We start from the raw sequence: 20,731 nt of genomic DNA, 5'->3' as shown, positions 1-20,731 counted from the left end.
ACAAGACAACCGAGGGCTGTGTGTGGTGAGGCGACTTCTGTTTTCTGCCCCTTTTGTGTAAGAGGTCCGTATTCCTTTTCCCCCTCCTGTTTGCGTCACTGCTTCTCTGTTGGTGTGTAGTATCGTGTCTTTCTTGAGAGGTGCACACTCATCTGCCTGCAGCCGGGGGGGAACCAGTCTTGTTTTTTGGCCGGTGCGATTCTGTGTCGCTCTCTTTTTTGAGAGACCGTTGTGTAACCTAGTTAACACCGGGACGCTGCATGTGGGAAGTGTGTCGGAGCCCGGCAGGGATTGGCTCTCGGGGCACACTCCCCCGCTGCCCCGGCCCCTCCCATTGCCTCCTCACCGCGAGTGTGCTCAGACGCCAGGGCATGGTCGTCATGGCGACTGCCACTCCAGGATCTCAGCCTCATGTAAATAAACCCCTTTTCCCTCTTTACATCCTCTCCTCCTTCGCCTTCTGTTTCGGACCCTTGGCTTCTTTTGCTCTTTTTCCATCCTTTACTTCGGTTCTTTCTCTTGTTTTGTTTTTTTCTCCAACATTCCAACAGTCCCACCTTTGTGGAGCTGAAACACATCTTGTGGATATAAATAATAAGCAGCATCGACTTGATACTGCATAGGTCTCAAAGTACTGCGCTGGAATCTGAATTCCATTGCCCTTTTCTGGATATGAAGACGAGCTATAACTCATGGAACGTACACACAATGTGTTTAAAGTTTCAGGACCACCCACTCTTTCTGCGCTTTAGCCTATTGTAGACAGCCTCAGTTTGGTTTCCGTCAAAGTGAAGGTCATCTATTATATTCACCTATTAAATCCACTTGCAGGTGGTGACGCTGGAGACTTCCCGCATCGGGATTATGACTTCAAAGGCCTTGTCTAATAAATCCTGTGTAGTGAGTGAATATTTCATTAGGGGCAATAACTGTATGACAATATTGATAGATGAAATCTCATGAGAGCCATTTTGACCGAGCACTCCCACAGACGCACGTCAGACGCTCACGAGCAACAAGCGGCTATTCCTGTAAAGCAGGTGGTGTGTGCGTGCGTGTGTGTGCGCGCGTGTGTGTGTCGTGGATTATCGGGGAAATGTCACGGGCAGATTCTTGGAAGGCTCAGCCTGCAGAGTGGCGATTTCCTGGTTCCCCAAGTGGTCATCGCGATGCCCCCGACTGACCGTCCAGACTGTGTGACTCACTCCTTCCGACGCGCGTTCACCCTCCCTCCTGCCCTCCTCCTCAAATCTCTTGAGCTTTTTTCGTGCCTCGCCCCATCACAGATCGGTAGTAATGGTAAAAAAGGTTAGCGGGAGAAGGAGCGAAGGAGTGCTGATGCCGATGGCGGTGTGTGTGTGTGTGTGTGAGGATGGGAGGGGTAGTGGGAGAGCCCTGCTGCGGAGCCTGCGCAACAGCAACTCCACTGAAAGTGTGCGTATGAAAGAGAGAGAGAGAGACAGCCAGAATCCCCACTGCAGGAAGAGCTGAGACAGAATACTAAACACGACGGGGATCTCTCCCTCATTCTCCTGTGTTTTCACACACCATACCTACGCTCAAGTTCGTGCACTTGTTCAAGAGAATTGAACTAAAACGAGACAATTTTCAGAGAATTCTGTAGGCAAGTTGGAAGGGGGGATGATGCAGAGGAGGAGAGTCAGGGGAAAGAGGTAAAGAGGGCCGGCACGGGGGCGGAGAAGGGGAGAACCTGCAGTGCAACACGGTCTGAATTATTCATCGTTCGACGTCTGAGTGGGTAGCGTCAGACGGAGGGAGAGACAAAGAGGGAGGTGGAGTGAGAGGAGAGAAAAAGAGGGAGAGAGAGAGCGAGCAGGGACGGAAAGGAGGAGACAGAGTGGGAGGAAGTGGAGGGAGATGGAGGCAAAGATGGAGGACATGAGGAAGAGAGGGAAGAGAGAAAAGAGGAAGGAGGACACGGAAAAGAGAGAGAAAATAAAAAAGAAGAAGAGGAAAAGGGAAGGAAGGATGCTAGACTGGAGAGAGGGGAGAGACGGGGGGAAGGGGAGAGGGGGGAGGGATGGCGCAGCAGACTGAACTCTGTGTTCCCGACACTCGAGTCACGTTTGCACTGTCTGCTTCCCTCACCAGCCGCCACACACACACACACACACACACACACACACACACACACACACACACACACACACACACACACACACACACACACACACACACACACACACACACACACACACACACACACACACACACACACACACACACACACACACACACAGGCACTATTAATACAAACACACCACGCATGTTAAACCATGATAGGCAAGCAGAGCTACACACTGCAGACCAGTACACCAACACACACACACCCTTTAATACTGTTAAGACACCTGGATGAAAGAACATTTAAAAAGATTAGTAGTGTATATCTGATCTATATCTGTACGATGTTATAGAGGATACACAAACACATACTCTCTTTTACACACACACACACACAGTGTAGAGTACAACGCTGTACATCACAAGCACACATCAGAACCAAACAGCTTCACACACATCAAGCGTCTCCGGCGAAGGCAGACCCGACAGCTTCAAACAAAAAAAGGAATCATCAAACGGTTTTGCTCCCTCCCTAACTCTCTCACACACACACAAACACAGAGAGGGAGCATCTAACATATACTGCAAAGAGATCGAGAGAGACAGCAGGGGAGAGACAGAGAGGTCAAATGAGGAGATGGAGTAAGGACAGCAGTAATACAAGTGATGGACACACACACACACACACACACACAGGCGTCATGAAATGCAAAAGAGCAACGATACTGAAGACATCTGCACGTAATGTGTATTGTAAAAGGCAGTGTCGTGACGAGGTGACTTATAACCGCAATCCTGAAACGCCACAATTACCTAAAAGGAGTGTTTACGGTAACCAGATTTATCAGAATAAAACTTGGCCGCTCAGCAACAGGGGGCAACGTGTAATCAGGCGAGCACGTGTGGCACAAAATGTACAGACGGTATGTTTTTGGCTCTGAGACGTTTTTGAGAGAGAGAGAGAGAGAGAGAGAGAGAGAGAGCGAGAGAGAGAGAGAGAGAGAGGCGGTAACGCACTATGCATCCAGACAGACCGAGAGATCATTCGAGGAGAGGGGAACAGGCTCGCAGCGAGAAGCGACGGCGAGAGAGATGGAGGGTGGGTGTGAAGGAACGGAGGGAGTGGGATGTGGGAGAGGAGATAGACAGCCCTGCTGCAGTGTGAACTCTTTGTCCTTAATGCATCTTTCTCTCACACACACACACACACACACACACACACACCAAAATAGACGTGCAGAGGGACTGTCATATCAATGCCAAGCACAGAGCCAGACGGCAAACTCCAGACACGCTGCAGACAGACACACCTCCACCCGCGGCTTCGCCGCAGCCTCAGTTCACCCTGATACTCTCTGTTAACAGTTCAGTCGCGTTTGTAGCACGTGATGCCGCCGTTTACGTCTGCGTTTCCCCGTCTCGTCGGGGGACGCGGTTTCCTCAGCCTTTTCCCTAATTTACATGCACGACTCTGGGTGTGTTTGCTGCTCCTGCGCACAACCATCGCCATCAATTCCGGGTTGTCAAATTGTCTTTGCGACCGCGTTGGATACAGCCCCCTTTCGAGAGGATCTGTGCCGACACGTGAACGCATCGCAGCTGACGGCGCTATAAGGATTGCTCGAGACACACGCATACGCATGCGTGTCAAACTCTGTTGTGTGGTGGGGTCGTCCGAGGACAGCAGCGAGCGGAGACGGGGCTACAGAAGTTCCCTTCATGTGCCTGTGCTTCTTTCATTGCAGTTCATGTTAAACAAATTGAGTACTTAATTCAAACATCCGCCCACGCAGTGAAAGTAGCCGAAGCCTGGGCTGACGGAGTAATTGGTCGACTGAGTTAGGCTTAATAAGAACTGGATCGTACAACATTTGCAGATTCTTTTACACTTTTACAAATCTGATTATGCACACACGGATTGAGGTACAGACAGACGACTCTCCAAACACACATACACAAATGATATTGCTACAATATTGGCCCAATAAAGTGACCGTTCAAATGAGTCCTGTGTCATCCTGCTCTCAGGTGACGCCTTTTCTTTACATCACACCGTCCAGCGCTCTGTTTGGCTGTAGGCGTTGCAGAGGTGTCCAGATATGTAGCCTGCTGGAGATCAAGACCGAGGCTGTCACGCGTGTTTAAAATCACGCGGCGATTGGCAAACGGCCCCGTGGCTCAGATCTGGGGCTTTTGTCGGCGAGTTTCAAAATTTTTCCAGAGCAGCTGATGAAGAAGATGAGAGGGATCAAGAGAGATTTAAAAGGGAGGGAAAATATTCTCTCCTCTTGACAATAAAGCAGTGAGTATTCTTTTGTTTACTGAGGGAGGTCAGAGGTCAGAGCACTGCCTTTATGGCTGCTACTGTAGCACATGTAGTTGTGCTTTAGTGGAAGAGTTAGGGATTCGCAGGTGCAGTCAGGTCACATTCAACCTTTTTCTGATTTAGTACCATCACTGTAAGTTCAGTGTTCCAGGCCCGAGTGAGATCGTAGCCACACCTGCACAGTGAGATTATCAGTTCAAATGTTAAGACAGTGATAGTGTCAGTTTCATCCAATGCTGCTATTGAGTCACGGTGCCCTGCGACTCCAGGCCCGTTGGTGACATTTCACTGGCACTGTGGTCACAGCTCCACTCCTCTTCCCCTTTTCCCTTCCATCACAATCGTCTCTTTTTCGTCCCCCTGGGCCAAATCCACCCTCCCTTCCTTCCATGCCTACTCGTTTTCCCTTCCCAGGCTGTCATTTCTAATAAGAATTTGTACTTGAATGCGGCTGGCTTGTTCCACCCAAAGGTTGCATGAAAAATGAACACCACTCTAAATTGTGGAAAGAAAAGCATGACACCGCTCGTCCTTTTTACGTGACTAAATGTGCCATGTGTCAATGAACGTGATGCTCACTTTGATATATTATGTACAGTGTAAAGGCCACAGGAAAAGGCCAGACATAGCATATACCCTGCTAGAACTAATTGAGGTTCATCCGAGAACATGCTGCTCAACAGGCTGCCTCCATGCAACACTTGGCGAAAAAAATATACTGTATCACCATTCATCCTTTAATGCAATGAGCAAAACAATTAGTGAGATAAAAAAAAAGTAAATCAAAGTGTACATTAAAAATAAAGATGCTCTCTTTTTTTTGCAGCAAAGAGCCGCTAAGACTTGGAGGTCCGCTCTGTGCCCCGCATGTGATCAGATCAAATGGCTGCATGTATGAATCTCAGCTGACTCCGACAACTTTAACTTTGGTGGGGTCCATTAGCTAAGTGGCATGATCCGGGCTTGATGTCCATATAAGGCCATCTTAATATTCCATGTCGAAATCTAAGTCATTTCAGTTAAGTCTATGATCCATCCATACGAGCCATCGCTAATCCGAACGCCGCAGTAGCCGCAGTATAGCGTGACTGAGTCGTATTACACCAGACGGCCCCCGTGGAGTGTGTATGTTTACATGTGTGTCATGGATGATTGCGTTTTGTAGATGTCCACGTATGGCATGCAACCTCCACGTGTAATTACATGTATAAAAACTACATCCGCGCACGTTATCGCTCAGCCTGCTCGCCCGCGCGTTGTCCGTGTGTGAACGTCGCATGTCAGCGTGCGCGCGTCGCACATCAGTCCGCGTCGGCCAAGGGTGCACGTGGGCAGCCTACTTTCCAACGTGTGTGTGGCTCGAGGCCATTACCGCGGACGACTCCTGCGGCGCGGCTGGCTGGCAGTGAGACACGAGTGTCCGTCCCTGCTCTTCCTCCTGCCGAGCAGACCGGCCGCAGTCTGTCACTTAGTGGCAGCGGACGATTCCCCAACCACTGGCCTGCCACGGGGCGGAGGAGAAGCGCCTCAATTTGCCGCCACATATAAGGAGGCGGTTACTATTTACTGTATGTCATTTTAGAGTTACATTTAGATTTGATTTGAGTTTACTTTGGTGCAGAAATGATTAAAAATAAAACCCCAGGAGGAGACAAGAAAGGTTGAAAACAGAGAGCACACGTGTGGTCTCAGATATGGAATTATATGCGACAGTTATATATGACAGCTTTTTAGCACAAAAACTGGGGTAACAGCTACCGCGGCTCTGTTTAAAACTAAATTAGCACACCGCTTGTTTAGTTCATACACAATAGAAAAAGACAGAGGACAACTGACTGCTTCATATTGGTTGTGGTCAGGGTGAAAGTAACAAGAGCATGGCGACTGTCAAGAAAAGACAAGTAGATGTGATATGTTGCCCTTTCCGAGAGAAATGAACAAACATTTTGTTGAAGTAAGAGACAAAAGCCAGAGGGACTAGTTTGTGGAGACGAGTGATTAAAAAAGGCATCGCAGATGGAAACGTCCGGCTAGACTGGATGAGTCGCAAGGACAAGTGCACTTTGATTTCGTTGGCAAAATTGAGACGGTTTGTGTTCGGGAGCCCAATGTGCAGACTTTTTGTAACACCACATTCTGACGGAGACAATGTTATGCAGGCAAGATTCGCAGTGGGGAGACTAATAGCAACCGAAACGTCACTCAGACGTAGAATTGTGTGTACAGTATATATATATTTACCCATGCTCCTCCTTTGCTGTCATTGGATGTGTCACTGACAATAAACGTGAAATGACATCAACTGCCGAGACAATCGGGGGTCAACTTGATGTTGAAAGGTTTCCATGGTGACTGAGCCTGCTCACGTGCGTGCACAGATACACGCGCATATACGCAAACACATGGGGATGATTGGAAATATGAAGAGATAGATTTGCACTTCATGATCGTTTTGATGCTAAGTGGGGAAAAAATCAGAGTCGGGATTTTAACATTAAAAGTGTTGCCTCAGACCAGGTAGAAGGTTTTTTTTTTTACACGTGACCTAGATCTGACCTTTCATTTAATTTCTGATGAAATTCAACCCAATACTTTAAAGTGAGAGAATTCAATTGAGTTGATGGTATGCTGATTCTAAAAATGCTTTTATTATCCTACACCCCGACTATGAGCAGCAAGGTTATCTTCAACATGGACATTAATCTACGTCAATTGTCCCGTGACTGTATTTTGCGAGAGTAACTATCATTGGCTTGATGGTAAACCCGATTTTACAAGGCCAGAAGGCGAGGGGCTACTCGGGAGTTCATAGCTGGTTGCTTTCAGTCAATCTTCTGCCAGGCTAAAGGTCAACCAAACCATCCTTCCATCCCTCCATCCATGCCTCCCTCCATTCATCAGTCCGTCTATCTATTCATCACTTTCCGTCTTTCCCCGTCTCTCTCTCGCTCCCTCTCACTGGCCTCTCGGTAACCTCGCAGAGGATGAGAATGTCAGCATTCAGTGGCGTTTACGGCCCATTCCCACTCCGCTCAGAGGACCTTATTACACCTAGGTCAGAGGTCAGCTTGTGTTTGTGTATGTGCGCGTGTGGGTGTGGGTGTGTTCGGTAGGGGTTGGCCGCACACACACACACACACACACACACACACACACACACACACACACACACCCACACACACACACACACACACACACACACACACACACACACAAACACACACAGTGACCTCACCTGACGGTGTTGCATCTGATCAACCGTCTGTGAAGGTATAGCGGTTACCATACAGACGCAGATGAGGTCTATCCCATGTGGTTAATGCACTGTGACATATATGAATGTGTGTGTGTGTGTGTGTGTGTGTGTGTGTTTGTCTGTGTGTGTCCATAAATGTATTGATGACATGAATAGCAAGTGTAAACACAGTGGCACAACTGCATTATGCATGGAGCCGAGCGGACAGCTGTGTGCGTGCTGATTTTCATGTAAGCATGTAAATATGTCAACGAGCAAATAAGCGCGAACTTAATTGCAAAAATACACACAGAAATGTGCGTGTGAATGTGGTGTCTGTGTCGTCGTACTAAGTAGCTCAGATGTGGCAGCTGCAGCAGAGAGCACTGAATACAAAGGGCCCCTCCAGACATCTATCCGTCAATCAAACACTCTCGGGGGTAGAGAGTCAGTGTGTTGGTTTATTCGTGCTCCTGTCAATCAGCTCTATTGACAGCCCCACCCATCTGTCCGCCCATCCATACATCGGCCACACATAAACATATGAATAGTGACGACACGTGCCGACAACGCGAGTTGACGGAGCAGCGTCCCACCGTCACACTAATGGTTCCCTCCTTCGCACGTGAAAGCCGCCGCATTGCGTGGCTTTAATGATCCCGCCGAGATCACCGTCGTCCAAATGACGGATGCACTTCTTTTGGCAGACGAATGACTCATTAGCAGTGAATGGCTGGTTGAGAGTCCGTCAATGTTGTCACAACACAACTCCAGAGGATTGCTCAGTTTTTCCTCTGTTCGTCGTCACGATTCCAGAAGGTGATTGTATCGCAGTGTTGTGTTTACAAGAGCCTCCGTCGCCCTTAAGTGGCAAATAGATATTTTTACTGCAGGTTTGCCGCACGGAAAAATGTTTGTACGTTTTTGTGCTCTCCTGTGATCCTATGGTTAAGGCGACACAACAATGAGAACTTTTTAAGGGGTCTGATTTATCATTGTGAAGTTTTGATAATTTATTTTTATGATTATGGACTTTAGATTTACATTTTGAAACATTGTGTTGCAACTTTGTTTTTTCAATTTATATTTATTTACCCTGCGTCTTTTGCTACTTCATGTCTTTGTCGTGTGTTGCTGTGATTTTCTGCCCCGCCCCGTTGCGTTATCACCTGTGCCCAATCCATATCCGTATCTCCCTCGTGTATTAACTCTCTGTGCTCCCGTCTCCTTTGTCGGATCATCTGTTCAGTTCGTATGCTCAGTCTTGTTTAGTTCACCTGATTGTTCCTGTCTGTTCCCTGTCCTTGGTTTGGCTCGTTGGTGCTGTATTTAAGTTCCTGTATTTTAGGAACTGCACATTTTTCATCCTGTTGACGTTAAATCAGAAAAAGGAAAAGGCAACATGCTTCAGAGACAGGGTTGGGTCAGACTACTTTAAAATGGAGCCTGTGAGTAAAAACAAATTACATGAAAATTATTGCAATTTCCAAAATGCAATTCTATGGAAATACAACAATGTGATCTAATGCGAGTACTTCCGGTATCGTTCGAACAAATGAACACAGCCGATATTGGAACTATTAAAATTCGTCTGACATTTTCAGCATCTAATATCCATAATTTGCGTGGTGTCATGTGAGAGGTGATTGATTGAAGAACATGAACAAAAGGTAGGAGCCACGTCTAACATTCACACACTCAAGTCATGGAGCACGCTGATCCCCTTGGACCCGAAATGCAAAGTGCAGAAACTAACGATTCAATAAAGAGAAAAACAAAAAGAGACTTACAGTCTTTCAGGTGTCAAAAAGGAGAAAAAAAAATCCAACAAAAGTAATCCACGATGAAAAAAACAAACTGGGAACCAAAACGTACACGGTGAGAGAGCTGGACCAGGAGACAGAGGCTCCATGCACGTGGCAATAAGGGATGATTGAACCCGGGTGAGACACATCAGGAACAGGTGGAGACAATCACAAGGAAAGGGAGACACAAGCGAAGTCCCAGAAAACAAGACACAGGGGGGGAACCTCAAAATGAAACAGGATAACTCAAAACCCAAGATAAACAAAAGAAACATCTGGGATAAGAAAGATAACTTAAAACAGAGACGCGAGGAAAGCCGCTACAAAATAAAACGGGAACACGACAACGAGGGGGTCGAGAGACCGACGTAACAGACGCGCACGGAAAAGTGATCAAGGAAATAATCGAATAAATCAAAAAATCAAAGTCCACAAGAGGCAATCAAAGCATGAATAACAGGCCACAAAGACGAGAGTTCATGGGGGCAGAATCTTTTTTGCAAAAAAACAACAGCATCTTTATTTTTGGCTCGTAGACGCTCGTGCGTTGCACATTCTTCAAGTGATGCTTGTATTGCCAGGAATGAAAGGATAACTCGACGGCGGGCTGCTGGAGCACGAGCCGTTTGGCTCGACACTATTCTTTCTTCCCCCGCCACAAAGTGGAACGCGTGTCTCGGAAACCCCCGCTGTCGGACACACTTTCCATTAGTCAATAGTACTGGTTATCACGGAAAAGAAAAAAGTTTCGGAATTTACTATAGGCTACTGCAGCTGGTCTCGCTTCGTCCATGCGGTTCAGTTTGTGTGTACATTATCCTACATTTTCAATGAACGTGTGAATACGGCAGGGGGGGCGACGTAGTGTCCCAGTGCTATACACCAGCACTTTGAGATCGGTGGGCCGGCCACAGGTGTGGGGATACTGTACACTCATTCTCAGGTTTGAGTTAAAAATGAACCTGAGCTTTGGGTTCAATAAATGAACCCAGCAAAGGGGCAGTATGGGGTATATGATTTGCAAAGTTCAAGGCCTTTTGTGTGTTTGGCTTTTGCTCCTAACAGCGTTCAGGCGTCAAGGGTATTGTGAGCAGAGCATGCGTGTTCAAAGTGTGCGTGGCACCCGCACACACTCCGGCCGCCTGGCGGCTTTGGTTGCGCCGGGACAGGAGCGTCGCCCGTGCCAAGTTCCACACTCCGCAACACAACGCTCGCCTCACATGGCTCCCCGGTGGTTCTCCCCACCTCCAGTTTTTGGTTATTTTAAAAAGTGCTTTCCTAAATTGTACTTGGCACTGTGCGTGCTGAGCGAGATCCACGGAGCCTCCTAGAATAAGCTCACACTGGGCAGTTTTAAATATACAGATCTGCAGAGACCAGCGGACAGATTGCCTCACATTGGCGCAACTATATTCTTGTTTTGATGGAAACGGCACTGCTGTGACATTGCTTTGCCTGCTTTTTCAGCCATGAAGGTCAAGTAGAGAAGCGTTTTTCGCCATCAGTAATTCATGCCCGTTTGCTTTGTTGACGAGCATTAGATAAGATGCTACTCTATCTTTCCACTCAGTGTGCAGCCGGGAAAAAGAGAGGGTGCTACTCTACCACATCAAAGAGATGATGTAGTATATGCATGCATGCATACTACATCATCTCTTTTTTTTTAAAGAAGTTCTCTGGACTAATCTTTCTCTAGCAGTTAATCAAGTTTAAACAATACGGCAGAGCAGGAAAAACAATCTGGCAACAAGAACAGGAGGAGGCCGCAGCTTTTAAACCAGCGTTGATGAGGTGATCAGACTGAGGTGTGCAGAGGGTAAGCCACGCCCACAGCCTCACCTACACACACACATACACACACACACACACACACACACACACTCCAGCAGACACAGGCTAAAAAAACGAAACAGCACAAAACACAGGAGTTCGCAGCGAGGGAGCCGCGACAAAAAAAAAACTCAACTTCAAACCGATTTGTAGATGCTGGAACAACACAGGTGGCCTGAGCTGCGCCGAGTTTAATAACTGCGACATCCACAGTGCGCAGAGAACAGAGGGATAAAGGGAAAAAAACGGGAACACTCATGCAGAGAGCGAGACTGCACACGTTCACTAGTCCCTCAAATCTCGTTTTCCACTCAGAAATGGAAAAATGTTGTGATGATCATGCAAGCTCTGTGTGTGTGTGTGTGTGTGTGTGTGTGTGTGTGAGAGTGAGAAGGCTCTCGCCCTACAGTGTGGTGAGTATTTCTTCAAAAAGGATCACACCAGTCCGTTCCCAGAACAGCCACCCCGCTTTCAGCTCCAACTATTTGTTATTAAGTCCGCTATTATGATCTTCTCATCTCCTTCCCTTCGCCTCCCTCCCTGCTTGCAGTCAGCAGGTGTAGCCCAAGGGTGTGTGTTTGTGTGTGTGTGTGTGTGTGTGTGTGTGTGTGTGTGTGTCTGAGAAAGAGAGGAAGAGAGTGCAAGCGCGAGAGCGCGTGTACGTGAGGAGCAGCATGTGACAGAAACACGAGAAGAATCAGGTGACGCCAAGGTCAGATCAAACCAATAACAGACGTGTGCACGTGCATGCGTGCATGCGTGCACTCGACCAACACACACAGTTGGGCCACCTTCGCGCTCCTTTCTCATAAACACACTCCTTTCACCCGCAGCTGTCCAAAGTCGGCCTCGTCCGGGGTCTGCCGCCTTTTTGTTTTCTCACAAAACGACCTCTTTCACTCCGATCACGTGCCAATAACACTTCCCAGTGTCGTTCCAGAAATTATCCAGCAGCACACTAAAGGAGCAAAATACAAAAGAATGAAAAATAGTGCAGAAATGTTATCAGCCCAATCAGTAATAGGGAAAACCCTGAAATATAATGAAATGATATTTGTGAGGTTCAGGTAATAAACTCTCATGTAGAAAAAAATCTTTATTATGCTGTACAGTTTGACATATATATATGGCAGAGGTAGAGGTATGAATACATATTTAAAATGGGATAAAGGTTAATCCCGTTAATTGATTAACATTAGAAGAATTAAGTTTTGGAACACACACACATATTTGAAGTGGGATTACATCTGAAGTAATAATGCATAATGGTAACTTTGTCTGTTTGCCATTGTGGTGCCAGGGAGGTATTCTACACTCGTATCCAAAGAGTTAAAATGAGGTTGACGTGAACTGAAATGTTTAGGGGACCTGCAGGATTAGGTGAAATTTCTCAATGGCTTTGTCACGTCGTCCTTTTGCAGGTTACATATAAGCTGCTTTCAGACATGCGCTGAAGTCCGGACATGGCAATGAACTTATCGGAAGGGGCTGCATGTGAGAACAGAAATGTTCGCAAATGTCGCTCGGGGGCATTTTTTCGGAGCCTATTCTGCCGGCACCCTAATAAATGTGTGAGGATAGGAAAGTCAAATCTCCTACCGCGTCCGTTATCCGTGAACGGCAAACTCCGGAAAATGTCCGGACCTAATTTCCGGGACATTTACCCGAGTTCATGTCTGAAAACAGCTATAGAAATGTGACCCATAGTAGTGCAACTGTAACCAAATACCATTATTTGAAAAATCTCCCACTTTCCACTAGGCATTCACAACCGTCAGTCCCATTCGACAGTGACTTCTCGCTCTTCGTACCTCATCTCATCAGATCACAGTCACAAAAGCGTATGTAATGGAGTGAAACTGTTGCCCGGCTCTGCGTCCCGAAAGCCTCCGTTTATCCGCCTCCCGTACCCCTGGTTCGATCTGAAGAAATCACCCACTCCCAATAGGATTACGAGGACTCCGGCCCAACAGCAGATCAGTCGCAGAGAGAGCTGGATTGGCTTCCCCCCCAAACTAAGACAAAGGCTACAGATGGCTCCTTTTGTTGCACGAGGGAAAGGTAGAGAGAGACACACACAATGCAGGACATTCACACCGTGTCCATCTCCTTGTCCTTGAGAGATGTTGTGTGTGTGTGGGACCTGGCCGTTCATGAAAGCAAACACAATGACAAGTTGATGCGAGGTTGAATTATTGACCATATCACTTAAGCTGATTTGTGCTGCCAAATGCTTCCTCTCAGATAGGAGACAGTGGGCATGTCTGTTTATTTGTCACCTACATATTATGCAAATGTTAAAAATCTTCGACGTTCCCATGCAGCCGCCGTGGTCATGGAACCACTATAGCAGGTCATTTGTTACAGGTGATTTGACAGGGAAATATGTGACAAAACAAACACTCTCATGAAGACCAAAGGGTGGAGCGTGGGCGTGAGCTGATTTACCTGGGCAGGATTTTTGGGGGTTATTTTGCATGACTTGATTTTAGCTGTTCCTGTGAGAGAGTTTGTGAGGAACGTGAGGGTGTGCCTGCAAACAAAACACAGGACAATTTAAAATATTAATCTTATTCTTACTCAATTTCCCAATTATTTCATAGCCTGACTCCAGCCCGCCGTTTTCTTTCTTTTATCCATAGATACACCAGCCAACAGCCGAACGGTTGAGTCAGATACCACACGGACGATTTTGACTTAAGCAGTTGGTCCCCCGTTCGATTCCCAGCCAGCCGGACCACTTACCGCACGTCTCCCTCTTTCACTGTGTCGATAAAATTAAAGACAAAATGCCAAAAAACAACACAATATAAAGTGGAGTGTGTGTGGGTGGGCGCCCAGGGACCGTCTGCAAAAGTTAATGCAAAAATAGCCATGTTGGCGACTTGTCTCTATCGCATGGCGTCATCATTCCCAAGTGATTTGTCGGTTTATTTCTGCTCTGTCACTTCTATATGGTTAAGAGATGGATAGGTTGAAAAAAACGATGGTCGACGAGTGTCCATAGTCCAAGTCGTGGCGGTGTGTTCCGCACCGTCGGAGTCGTTGCCCGTCTTTACTCGTCGTTAAGCTGCTTTGCTGGCGACTGGCGTCGGAGTCAGTCGATGAAAGAGACCGCTCTTGATTGGCTGTTCTGATTTAGCGAATCAGAACACGAGAAGAGAAACGAAAGGACGAAAGAAAGCAAACGAGTAGGCTCAAGAGGGTACACGCCCATGAGACTGAAGAGGGCCGGCTCGCAGCCAGTTCATCTTCAATCTCTCTGTCAATCTGGGTTCGACCGTCAACATACGACATTGCAGAGAAGCGATTTCCAGTTTCCCTTTGTGAATGACGTATACAAACTACCGCCCCCTGCTGGTGTGCGGAGTTAATTGCTCTCACGCAGGTGCAGAACATACGAACTAGTTGACCGTCTTGTCGGTGTGTTCGCTGACGCTGGGGATTCCGGCGAAACAACCCAGAACCAAGGTAAACCTTTGCTGGGAAGCAGCAGGATTTCAGCGGTTTCTATTGTAGGCCCATAACAGTAGGCTAACAATGGTGACAACTGCCCCAGCCTCCTCTTTCCTTTGGTCTTTGTGGCTCCGAGCATCACCCGATTTCCTCACTTTGCTCCCAATGCACAAGCTTCATGATCCGTGTGGCTGCTGAAGGTCCTTTGGTCAATTGAACGTAAAATATGTACGCTGAGAACTGAAGCCGTCGTGTTTCTTTGGAGGACAGTCTCATTGCTACGCCTTTTTTTGCCCTTTCGGTGTCTGAAGGCCTGGGGTGTTCTTCACACTGGCTGATCAGCTCCTCTTCACAGGCTGCGAAGGCCACCGTGTTCTCTTTTTTATCATTGCCTGCTATTGATGATTTGAATCAAAACACTCCTGTCTCTGACACACGCACAGTCTCGAGTGCATCAAGAGCTTTCCTCGAACAATCACGAGAAATGAGTCTCGACGCATCAAAAGAAACGAGACATCAGAACCCGCTGCTTTCCATCGCGTCCTTTGTGCGATGCCCCCGAATCACCCTCCCGCCAACGCTCGAACGCAATGTTAGTCTCACTCTCGAACACTCACACATGCCGACCTCCTATCTAAGGACACCTTCTCCCGCCGCCGACTTCCATACAAATCCAGACTTCCTTAAGCCTCGCGGGATGGAGAAGAAGACAGGAATACTCACACATACATTCTCAACAAATCTCCTCCAATCCAGTTGACATGATGCAAGGTGAACGGTGAAAACAGATGTAGCCAGAGTGACCTGCTGTACAGCCGCCTGTTAACAGCTGCGTGTCGCTTGACTCTGCCTTTCATCCATTCCAATCCACTTAGTATAGAACTCAGGTCCGTTGTAAATGGGGGGGGGGGGGCTCTCGGGGTGAGCTGGAAGAGCGAGCCGCTTTTCGAAGCTGGAGGGGTGTGATTGCGGTGGATGGGGAGGGAATCATTTGCATTTCTCCTTAAATGGCCGCAGTGGTAACAAATGTGACAGTCGTATCAGTCAGACGGAGATACTGTGTAGTCTTCTTTAAAGGACATTACTGGAGTACAATCTTCCTCGGCTCAGTTAAAAAATAACCTTGTGCTTGTTTTACTGCCAAGCAAATCCTTTTCATTTTACCCGCTAAAGCTGCTTTCAGACTTGCACTGAAGTTCAGACATTTTCCTGGGGCTGCATGTGAGAACGCAAATGTTGCTCCGGATATTTTTCCCGAACCTTTCCTGCCAGCCAGCCCGAATAAGATTTCCTGTTGCGTTTCTTCGTATGTGAAAGGCACACTCGGGAAAATGTCCGGTCACAATTTTCCACACATTTTTCTGGGATTCACGTCTGAAAGCAGCTTGTAAATCACATTAAATAAAGGCTTCGATGCGCCTTCATTTAAGTTTCAGTCTCTTTTAAAGAAAACGTCTAATTTCAAATCAAACATCCATCTAGAATGCTTTTCCTTTCAACGAGGTCCCTTTGCTGTAAAACATCCAGATTTTGTTCCAATCAACTGGACCATCGGAAAAAGGTGCTCACACAAAAAAAGCAACCTCAAAACTCAAAACTAAGATTCTAAAAGTGTGTAAATCAAGTAGGATTAAGAATGTGTGTCTTTTTACTAACGAAGTACAAAGACACAACATTACGAAACCTGTAAACTGATGGCATCACTGTGCTTTTCTCCGATATTTGCCACGTAACCCTATCATATTGACAAGAATGTCAACACTGGACAATTATGAAAAAACCCTGGATTACTTTTGTCATGTCTAGTCAAGTGAATTCTGGGGACTTTACGAACGGCAGCCTCTGTCCCGCTCTGTCCTCACTCTCTACACATATGGTTTTGGGAAAGATAGTAGTCACACCAAGTAGAAATTTGCATGTCAATGGTGGGTCTATGGTGGGAGGCCAGCCCCTGCGTGAAGGTCAGACATGGAACACGCCCCAAGAGGCCAACCTCCACATCCTTATAGTCGGCCTGCCTAAATAAAGGGTGCCTCACGTTCTGCCTTGGCACCGAATGTCGGCACTGGACATAAATCATGCGCAGAATCGCGCGATACGGCGATAATCCTGAAGGCGTTACTGGACTCTGCCCACAATAACAAACCGTCTTTGACCACAGGGACATTCAGCGGGACACGCGAAGCAATTCGAGCAACTCCAGCGATGGCAGCGCATACCCATGAGCAGATGCCACTATCCCGACTGCTGCTGCCCGCCGCCACTGGAGGTTGTAAAGCTGCCACACCGTGTCAAAGGAGCGGGCAGCTGTAAACTGCCCATTGTCTGCGGGCGCCGTAACTTGTGGAGTGCATGAGTGTCAAGAGGGGCTGTTAAGAGTTTGTTTAAGCACTCGCGGGGAACGGCAGCTGTTGGTTTCTGTCATTCATATTTGCTGCCGTGGATTCCGCTGGCGACGGAGTTTTCCGCGGTGGGAAAAATAGTTATTAAATTATCCCGAGGCCGCTCCCCTTTCCCCCCCGGCAATGTCTGCTCTCTCCGCTGTTCACCTGAATCCTCAGAATGTCGCGAACGGTCGCGATTTGGCCAAAAAAGCAGGAGGCTGTCCGAGCCAAACAAGTGCACATGGACAGGAACATTTCCGAAACATTCTGCAGCGTCTGGGTAGAGCATGCGGGACGCAGGACATGATAATGATGATAATTCCAATTATTGTCAAATGTAATTTATTTTACATTACATCAATTATCGTAGCAGCTTTGGTGGTGTGTTCAAGTGCAGCCAGTTTCCTGAAGTCGGCTCCGAGCCTGTGAAGCCGTCCACCCATTCAAAGGATGCCGCCCATTTCTCTACTTCTGCTCTTTGTCCACTTGCTTTTTAACTTTCTCCATCCATGATAATGTTGCCGGTTCCATCCAATAACAGCACACATCCATTCGGAGCAAAGCTTGTTGCCTGAAAATTATGTTTTCTCTGTCACGATCGTGATCGGCGAAGTACAGGACCCAAGTGCAGAATGCAGAAAGACTGGTGAATTTAATGAGAGTAAAACGTCCAACTGAGGTAATATCTGAGGAAAACACCGGGAACAAAAATGCAAAGGAAAAAACAGAAAAATATCATGCGGAGCAAACATGCCAAACATCCAAACTGAACGGATGATCCAAACAGAGACATAAGGAAGCACAGAAGACCACAAGACGAGTGGAGATAATTGCACCAGGTAAAACACATTAGGCCGGGGCAGGCAATCACAGAAGCGGGAAACACAAGCAGGAAAATGGCAGACAATGAGAGACAGGAGCGACAACAGGATGTGCACTTCAAAATAAAACAGGAAACACCAAACCCCATGTAAAACAAAACGCGAGGGATTTGTTCAATGTCTTTTTGAGGAGTTCAGACAGTTCACCATGAGCTCATGGTCCTCCCGTATCATGACAGTTTCAGTGTTATTACCTTCATAAAACGTCAATATCGTATAGACAAAGCAATTCCAATGGCCTCAATGACATTACATCGGGACTTAACACGTGTTATTCCAGAAGACATTTCAAGAGTTCCCCGACAAGAAGAATGGAAAGACAGAAGGAGGACAGATATGGTTTAAGACGGGGCAGATGGATAGTTCGGAGGGGGGAAAAACTAAAAGAGATGGAAACAATTTTTGGAATAAAATACATGTCTGGAGAGTTACCAGAGGTTTCCCCTTCTTTCTTGTAAATGTAGTGCTTTTCTGCAAAAAGCTGGACTTGAATTGAAACGATCAAATAAAAAAGTGTGTGTGTGTGTGTGTGTGGGGACAATAAAGAAGACTAAGATATTCACATGCATTCATGTTATATTCTCTCCCTTAAGTTATGCAATGTTTCCTAAGGGCTTTGCCAAATATATACAGTAGGCTTCACAGCTCTCAGCCTCTTACACACACAGCTCTGGGAATAACTATGTGCCAGTACATAAATGTTTACTTGCTCTGTGGAAAGAAAAAGAAAAAATCCAGAACACATTTTTAAGTTTCTGTCCGTGTATGGAAAAGTGTCTTGAATTTGTACCTGTGGGCATACGTGTGTGTGTGTGTTTGTGTGTGTGTGCGTGTGAGTGTCACTGAGTGCAATATACCCCAAATAACTTGGCTGAGAATGTGGGGGCAGCGCCACTTGGATTTGTATGGTAATGCTTTTGGCCCACAGCCAAAGTGGACTCTGCAGTTGAGTTATTCCACAAGAACACACACATACACACACACACACACACACACACACACACCACGCCTTCACACTGGGAAAATAGGGATGCCCTTTACTCTTTTGGATGGAAAAAGAAATATGTTTCAATTAGCAGCTCCGTCCAAATACACCGCTGTAAACACAGTGTGTGTGTGTGTGTGTGTGTCTGTGTGTCTGTGTGTGTGTGTGTGTGTGTGAAGGGGGGGTGGTGGAGGTTGGGAGGGCTTGTGAATAGGCCCATAGAGTTGCTAACCACAGGCTGGCCATTACACCTAGTTACAGTCACCGCTGGATCGACAAGGAGACAGACAGTCTGCAACACTGACAGAACCCCACTGTGTGTGTACGTGCATGTGTGTGTGCGTGTGTGTGTGTGTGTGTGTCTTATATCAGGTAGGGGATCCCCTGAGTTGCCCCCGTCAGTACCACATGGCTAATAGAAAACGTAAACGCTCCCGAACAGGGAACAAGGGGCTAGAAAGAGAGGGCGAAAAAGGCGAGCTGTTCTCTCCCTCAGTAGAAAGACTCCTCTGTAACCCCGAGCTCAGGACCTCAAGTCTGTCTCCCCAGTCTGTCGCTCCCCCGTCTGCATCGCTGTCAGCGCTGAAAGGAGCATTCAGATGATTTACGTGAGAAAAAAGAAGTCCTTTAACAAAGTTGAAGTGCCCCGGTTCAAGTCCTGCATTCAAAGGTTCCTCATGTAGAGGCGCATGCAGCTCACGGCAATATTAAAGGATTACGAGGCCAGCATGCAGCCGGATTGACTCTTGGCATTGTCATATCATTATGCTTTACAAAGTTGTGTGGTTGCATCCGACTGATTAGCACGGAAGCAAACGCATACATGTTGTAGAGGTTTAGCAGTGGATCGTCATCGTAAGAGGACCACCTGACGTTTATGAAAAAACACAGTGGGTCACGCCGGCATTTATGACCACGAGGTTTCAGATTGAGGCTACATCCACATAACTACATTATCGCTTTATTAAAACTCATCACTGCTGGCGTTTCGACCAGGAGAGGGTTCGGCGAGATGGACGTGCCCCCAGGTCATATGTCAACCAGCCATATGTAAAGGTCATGTTCGTACAAAAAAGGCCTGCTGTCACAGCCTCCTACTGACTTCGTCCCGCTGCCCTCTCCAATGGCTCGTTGTCGCTTGCGTGCCTCCGTTGACGCCGCGCGACGAATTGTGCGTAATGGCGGATAACCGCGCATGCGCCGTGGACTTCTGCTCTCTCCGCGAAGGCATGCGTGCCCTCGGCTGCGAGCACGACAAGTGTCGGGGGCGGTTGTGTGACGACTGAAGGGAAGAAGAAAATAAAGGCGTGCATGGGAAAGAGGCTCAAATCCTGCTTCGTTTTCTCACATCCGCACATCCGGCGAGGCCGCGTGACATCGGCCGCGCTCGTTTGATCTGCCCGATCATCGAAACCGTGAAAAGCTTAACGCCGGGAGAGTTTAGAGTACAAGTACCTCAGTTAAATACTCTTCTCCTTGGGTCCCCGTCTCTCTCTCTCCCCGTTTCTTTCTCGTCTCTATAAACTGTGCCATTATTCCGCCTCAGCCTCAGTCCATCTGACTTTCTGTCTCCGTCTCTGTTGATACACAATATTACTATTCCCTCTTCTGGCTTAAACATCTCTCTCTCTCTCTCTCTCTCTCTCTCTCTATTTATACACAGTGTTACTGTTCCCTCTCTTGGCTCTTTTTAGGAGTCTCTCACTCTCGGACAGCAGCCTTAAATGGAAAGTCTATACGTGCT

The sequence above is a fragment of the Scophthalmus maximus genome, chromosome 12 (assembly GCF_022379125.1).
Source record: "Scophthalmus maximus strain ysfricsl-2021 chromosome 12, ASM2237912v1, whole genome shotgun sequence".
NCBI lineage: Eukaryota > Metazoa > Chordata > Actinopteri > Pleuronectiformes > Scophthalmidae > Scophthalmus > Scophthalmus maximus.
This window is presented reverse-complemented; position numbering follows the sequence as displayed.